General features: G+C 35.9%; 1 long non-coding RNA gene across 6 annotated transcripts; it reads left to right on the plus strand.

Annotated features, from left to right (window-relative positions):
* The first annotated feature begins 291 nt into the window (after positions 1-291).
* Positions 292-3,894, plus strand: LOC113348576. 6 transcript variants are annotated; one of them, XR_003359714.1, is made up of 6 exons: positions 292-428; positions 574-632; positions 1,639-1,722; positions 2,494-2,702; positions 2,820-3,036; positions 3,135-3,894. It is a non-coding gene; the product is annotated as an uncharacterized LOC113348576 (long non-coding RNA). The 6 variants fall into 6 exon arrangements; XR_003359715.1 differs by lacking the exon at positions 1,639-1,722 and having other exon boundaries at positions 3,129-3,227; positions 3,398-3,894; XR_003359712.1 differs by lacking the exon at positions 1,639-1,722 and having other exon boundaries at positions 3,135-3,227; positions 3,398-3,894.
* Positions 3,895-6,305: the final 2,411 nt, after the last annotated feature.

A 6,305-nucleotide genomic window follows, 5' to 3' on the forward strand; every position in this document is an offset into this window, starting at 1 on the left:
TGGCTTTCGGGGTCCGATAACAAATATGTCGATTTGTTCTCATACAACAATTGACGCACCTCTATCAATACCTCATCTATCTTACAAAAACAAATGTGTTTTTATCCATCCGACGGCTCTAAATGGACCATTTACAACGGTCGGCGGCTCCCATACTTCACAAAGGGGAAGAGATAAATCGTGGCTCACAAAAAGAGCCCACCTTCCACGCATGGATCCGACGTCCCAGATTCCACTTCTTCATGCGTTACCCAATTGTAATCAATCGACCGAGTTATTACCATCATTCAATATCATTCATTCGACGGTTACTCTTATCATTCAATTTCAAAGACGTTTGTTTTCTTCTTAGTGAAACCGATCTCTCATAAATCCCACGTTTGAGAACCATCCAACTCAGAGGATGTTTCATAATGCTTTCAACCAAGGTTATATATAAATTCTTTCTGGATTTGATCCATCTTCCGTTTCTTTCTCTTTAATTTTTTGTAGGGATGATTTAAAATTAGGGGTTTGTATCTGTATGATGTGATTCTCAAACTAATTTTTTTATTTTTGTTTGTTCAAAATTAGGGGTTTGTGCATTTTATGATGCGATTTTACAAGCCGATCGTCATTCCAAATAATCCCAGGTATTAGTCCGTGTTATTTTATTTCGTAATTCGTAGTCGAATTAAGATTTTTTGTTTTTCCCGATTCGCAGCTAAAAAAAGGGTATGTGTTCATGTTTATTACCATTTTTGTTTTTCTTAATTTTTAAGGGTTCTTGGTTTCCCCTTCTCTGCTAATGAAAGAATTTTAGTAATATTCGTGTGGGTTCAGTATGATTTCTCAGTGATTGATTAATAGCACTGAATTATCAATTAGCTTAAGCAGTTGGTTGAACCTGTGATTCTACCAAGCTTCAATTTTTTGATGGATTCCCATTTTTCTGATAAATTGTTCTCTTAAATGCAAGAGAATAAACTGTGATAGAACAATGCAGGCTTCTTCGTATTTAGTAGCTTTAATTTTTATGTGACTCAAGGGAATCTTGGTCAGTCGCATATAGCCGCTAAAGAGTTGTATTCTATGTGTTGGAATAGAAAGTTTATGGGTTAGTATTGAAGAATCCACCATTGACGCATACGACTTTTAGGACTAAATAATCATGTGCCTCGATAATTCAGTAGTGTTAGTGGACAATTCAGTAGATTACCAAGTGATGGTGTATGAAGTTAGAGTAGGGTTAGCGGATAATTATTTTCTTATACTTTTTGCCGTGATGTCCAGACATACATTAGAATCTAATAAGATTGATACGATTTAATTTAATTATGTTTTTTAGCGTCTCATAATTTTTACTTTCAAATAGTTCAATAGCAACAAAGTTTTAGTGTGCGATAAATATCATAGTTTGGATCAAATTGTATTGTTGGGCTACATACTTCGGTTCTATATCATGTTTTCCAAAATATTTAGAACTCATAAAGAAGTAAAGAACATCACAGTGGCATCTAGCATGTAATAGCCTTATACTCTACCATAAAATGTTAGTTAGTTGCTTTCGCAATTGTAGCTTTTCGATCTGATTTCTTTTTTTTAGTTGTCAGTGATGCAATGCCACTGATTTATAATGGTATCTCTACACCGATACAGGTCTCCCAAGCAAAACCAAATTATCAGGTATATGATTATCAACTGGCTAACTGAAATTGCCCAAGGAAACCATGCCAGATTCAGGTTAGGCTCACCTGTAATTGGCATGTAGTCAACTTCAAGTTAATTTGAGATCACATATGATGTTTCGGTTTTTTTGCTCCCTATTTTTATTTTGTACTACATCTAATATGAATTTGAGATCAGATTAATTACCACCTTTTGCCTGTGAGGGATGTTTATGACTTTTTCTTAGAAAAGAGGTGCCATTTTAATTGTGCATATTTAAGGTTTACTAACCTATTATGATACTACCTCCGTCCCACTATTAAGTGACCTATTTTATAACTAAATTTAGTTATAAAATAGGTCACTTAATAGTGGGATGGAGGGAGTAGAAAACTACTTGAATAAGCACACTGTTAAACCAAATTGTGGATGTTATTCTTGCTTGACATTCCAATATAAATGGTAAATCACATTTTGAGTAGTGAAACTTGGCTATTGCTCCGGCAACGATAAGTGAAAAACATGCCCTGACGAAACAAAGGTGTAAACAAAAAATATGAGTGCAGAAAATACCATGAAGTCCTCTTAAGTTTCATAAATCACACTAATAGTAAATCCATTTTTAGTTCCGGACTTTTTTTCTTCTGTACCTGCTGCTTTGTACATATGCAAAACTTTGCACATACTTGCAGTATATCAAGCAACAGTATGCAAAGCTGCTTCATCTTATATACCTTTCCTTCTTATCTTTCTTTCTATAAATGGTGTACTATCGAGATTACCATCTGTATTTGATTATGTCGTTGAAGTTACTTTTGCTGATTATTTGTTTCCAATTTTGTGCAGTCCATACTCTTTCATTGTTTTCAAATGGGTTCCCAGATTGTCAACAGCCCTTCCAAGAATCCGGCGAAAACATACAAAACCTTCTCCCATATTGGAGGCCTAAGAAGGCACAAAATGGATGACTGGCGTTCGAATCTCAAAAAAGTGGAATGAACTAGATTTCATGGGGGGTAACGAGGTCACCAGCCTGGACGTCTTTATTTTCTATGGTAATAAACTCTCTCTAAGTAGAAAGAAACCAGTTCTTTTGTTGAGGTTATCAAAAACCACAAATGCCTAGCAAACTCTCTCCTCATTTGGAATGGTTTTTTTTTTTTACATCACAGATGCCTATTCAACTCTATAATGCATGTAACCAATTGAATTTTTGTCAAAGAGAGCACAAATCGAATTTTGGATACCAGCAGGTGGCACTATTTGGGATGCAACAACTGCACGACTAAAATGGTTGGTGAAGAAGGAGACCGTGGATGCACCAAGTATTGAGGAACCTGTATCACGTTGTGTTACTACTTACTGTGGCATATAATTAATTTTCGTTTGGTTCGTCACAAAACTCCTTTAAATCCACTGTTTATGGTGCAATTAATACTGACCTCCCAAAAAATTAACTCTATGCCTTGTTATCTTTGAAGTGACAGACCATAGCAGACAACACTATATTTGCTGCCCTGGAGAGTGAAGTCCAGCGTATTGTCCACGCCACTGCCTCAGACGTATTTATGATGGAGGAGGTATGCCACCATCTGTTTTTATCTTTACTTAATTAGGCATTCTTGAGTCAGTTAAAAAAATACTGAATAAGTCATCTTTAAGTCGGTTAATCAAACTCGATTGTGTGTACATTTAAGTTCCAAAGTACCGGTGTTTTGCAATGATGTAATCAAACTTCATGATATAATAGCCAGCCGGAAAAGGGAAAATGTAAGGTGGTTGCAGCTTTTAAAAAAGATCTTGATTGTTGAGATGGACCACCCATCACTGCGTTCAACAAGAAGAAGCAAACACTCCCAGCTACACAGTTACAAGGTTTTCTTAACTTTTGGAAGCCCCAACTGTCCCTCCCTCGGGTCCCTTGCTCACAACTGCCAAGGATTAAACTGATCCAGATACGAGACCAAGTAGATCCAGTTAGTGTGTAATAACTAATATGTCTGCCTCTACTGTGCTCTTCAGTGATGAAGTTTGAAGAGAGAGACTTTGGGCGGTAATAGATGCATCATGAAGCATATGAATATCTAGATGTGTTGTCGCTCTTTTTTTTGGTTGTTTTTGTAGTGTTTCTATTTCTGCAGTTTATGTTGTATTCCTACAACTACAAGATGTTCTGTTACACTCTTTTTATCAAATGTTTACAGCTCATATTTCGAGGAGAGTCATGGTTTACTCATTTAAAGGACAGTTGGGTTTAAGTAATTTTTTTATTAAAGTTCTTTTTTTTTTACTAGCAACAACAGTGAAGGGTTACTCATTTAGAGGATATTGAAGTGGCATCAAGAATTGATTGTTGACAATCAAATCTTTTTCTCCTTTCAGGTAACAAGTTTACCCACTACTACAGTATTTAAATCAACAGCTTCTGGAGCTTGAGAACAAGACCTTTGCATACAAAAACCACGTAAACTAGCCCAAGTTTCAGTAACTTCTTACTCGAACACGGCTGATGCTTCTTTGTGGGAGCACCATATGATCTAACTTTCGCCTTAAACGATTGCGTACGCCTTAAACGATTGTGTATTTCCCATAAATTTTGGGAAAACCCAGAAAGGATGGAAATAATTTTGGCGTGTAGCCACCCTTACCAGGCATAACAGCCTAACATGTGCATTTGAATTCACTAACGGGGATTGCTTTGAGCATTTTACTTCAGATTTGGAGGGGTTTCGTAAAATAGGAAATATTCTAAATTAAATAAAATTATTCGTTGCTTATCTACAGACTCTCAGCAACTACATCTACGTGTAGTCCATCTTGATGCCACGAGTTAGATATTGATTTTCAAAACATAACTGGCCCCTCACTTATGTACAATACAACTCGAACGCCAAGATTATCCAACTTAATTTGATTAGTTTTTCTTTATGATAAGAAAGTTATATGTCAGCAGAGAATTTTATCATTATCAAGAAGTTGAGACACTGCTATGAAATATATAAGATCCAAGTTCAAGTACTTTCCCTAAATTCCAATTTGTAACAAAAAATTAGTGTTATTTCTTTGTGACTCTATGTCAAAATTGATATGTAATGTGGAAAGCACCAAAGAGATATGGAATAACCCCTATAAAGCGGCAAAAACAAATCAGTATGAAAAAACTAAATATGTACTATGTGGAACCGATTGTGTTTCATCACTGTGTCAAAATGGGCATTCATAAAACCATCATCTAAATAGAAAAAAAACTTTATTATTAAATATTGCAAAAACAAATAAATAAGAGATTGTTATCATGTGTATGAATTAATAACGTCCCATCTTGCTGTAACACCAGTATAATCCCGGGTCGTTACGGCACGGGTCATATTCTAGTTAGCCAATAAGAAAGATTTTTTTTGTGTTATATGTGATACCACATGTATTGTGTATGTATTTTAGGAAGCAATGGACATATATATATATATATATATATATATATATTAGAGCATAGCTCGGTTGAACCCACCAAGCGTTGGTATGTCAAGTTTGGTTGTCATATTTTAGTGAATCAGAAGTCATTTAAGAGTCGCTTGATTATGTACTAGAGTCAACTTCGTATAGGTTAGCTTGAAAGTATTAGGATATGAGAGATTACAAGTATTGCGAAGACTTGAAGAAGTGAAGAAGTAAGAAGCTACAACGACAACATCATCCTTCCTCTTGAGGTTAGTGATATTTGACTTGAACTGTTTCATTCCCTAACGTATCTTTCAAGTCGTGCATATTGAAAACAAAACTGCGAAGCATGGTTGCACTCTAGATAGACATAGTATTAAGGAATACAATACGAGGTTTATTGCTTAACCATTAAACTTTGTAGATAAGACATCGACATAATCGTCCAAATGCTATTGTGATTATGTATGGGTATGAGGTGAGGGTTTCATCCTTGGAAACAATGTTTTACATGTGTTTTAAGGAAGTAAGTTCATAAACTTGTTTGTTACGGCCTGCGGGGTAACGCGCCAAAGGAAGTAAGTTCATAAAAGGAAATCGCCAGGCGTTATTGGGATTGTTATTCATTGCATATCTTGTGAACATCCAATATGTGTGATTTAGTATAACCGCTCACGACTTGTTTGTGTTCTTGGTAGAACTATTCACAAAGGCCTGACTTATGTATTAGTATGACTTTTATTAGTGAATCGATCTTAAGTAATCACCTGTGAGGTATGATCGAGTTTGTGATTTTTGGTTGACCGAATCTGGGTAAAGGGGAACCGATCCTAGTAAGAGGTGCAGCACATCACAAGGGGAATCGATCCTTGTATGAGGTGTACCAAGGTTTATAGCAGAAAGGGGAACCGATACTATGGACATGTGCAACACGTTTTTAGGCAAAGGGGAATCGATCATATGGACATGTTAAACACATATAAGTTAGATACCATATATATGTGGGGAACCGATCCTAGTACCTAGTCAACCGAATTTTGGAAAGCTAGTGTGACTATGCACAGTACTCACGTGGAGGTAGAACCGAAACTTGTTTTGGTAGAACCGTTAAATCCATAATTTGTGATTAAGTGTTCTTGATCAATCACATAGTTCTTGAAAGTCAGATGAACCAATTCTAAACTTGTTTGGAAGTGTGGAAAATCGGTTTCAAGGGTGTA

This window comes from Papaver somniferum, chromosome 2 (assembly GCF_003573695.1).
Source record: "Papaver somniferum cultivar HN1 chromosome 2, ASM357369v1, whole genome shotgun sequence".
NCBI classification, from domain to species: Eukaryota; Viridiplantae; Streptophyta; class Magnoliopsida; order Ranunculales; family Papaveraceae; genus Papaver; species Papaver somniferum.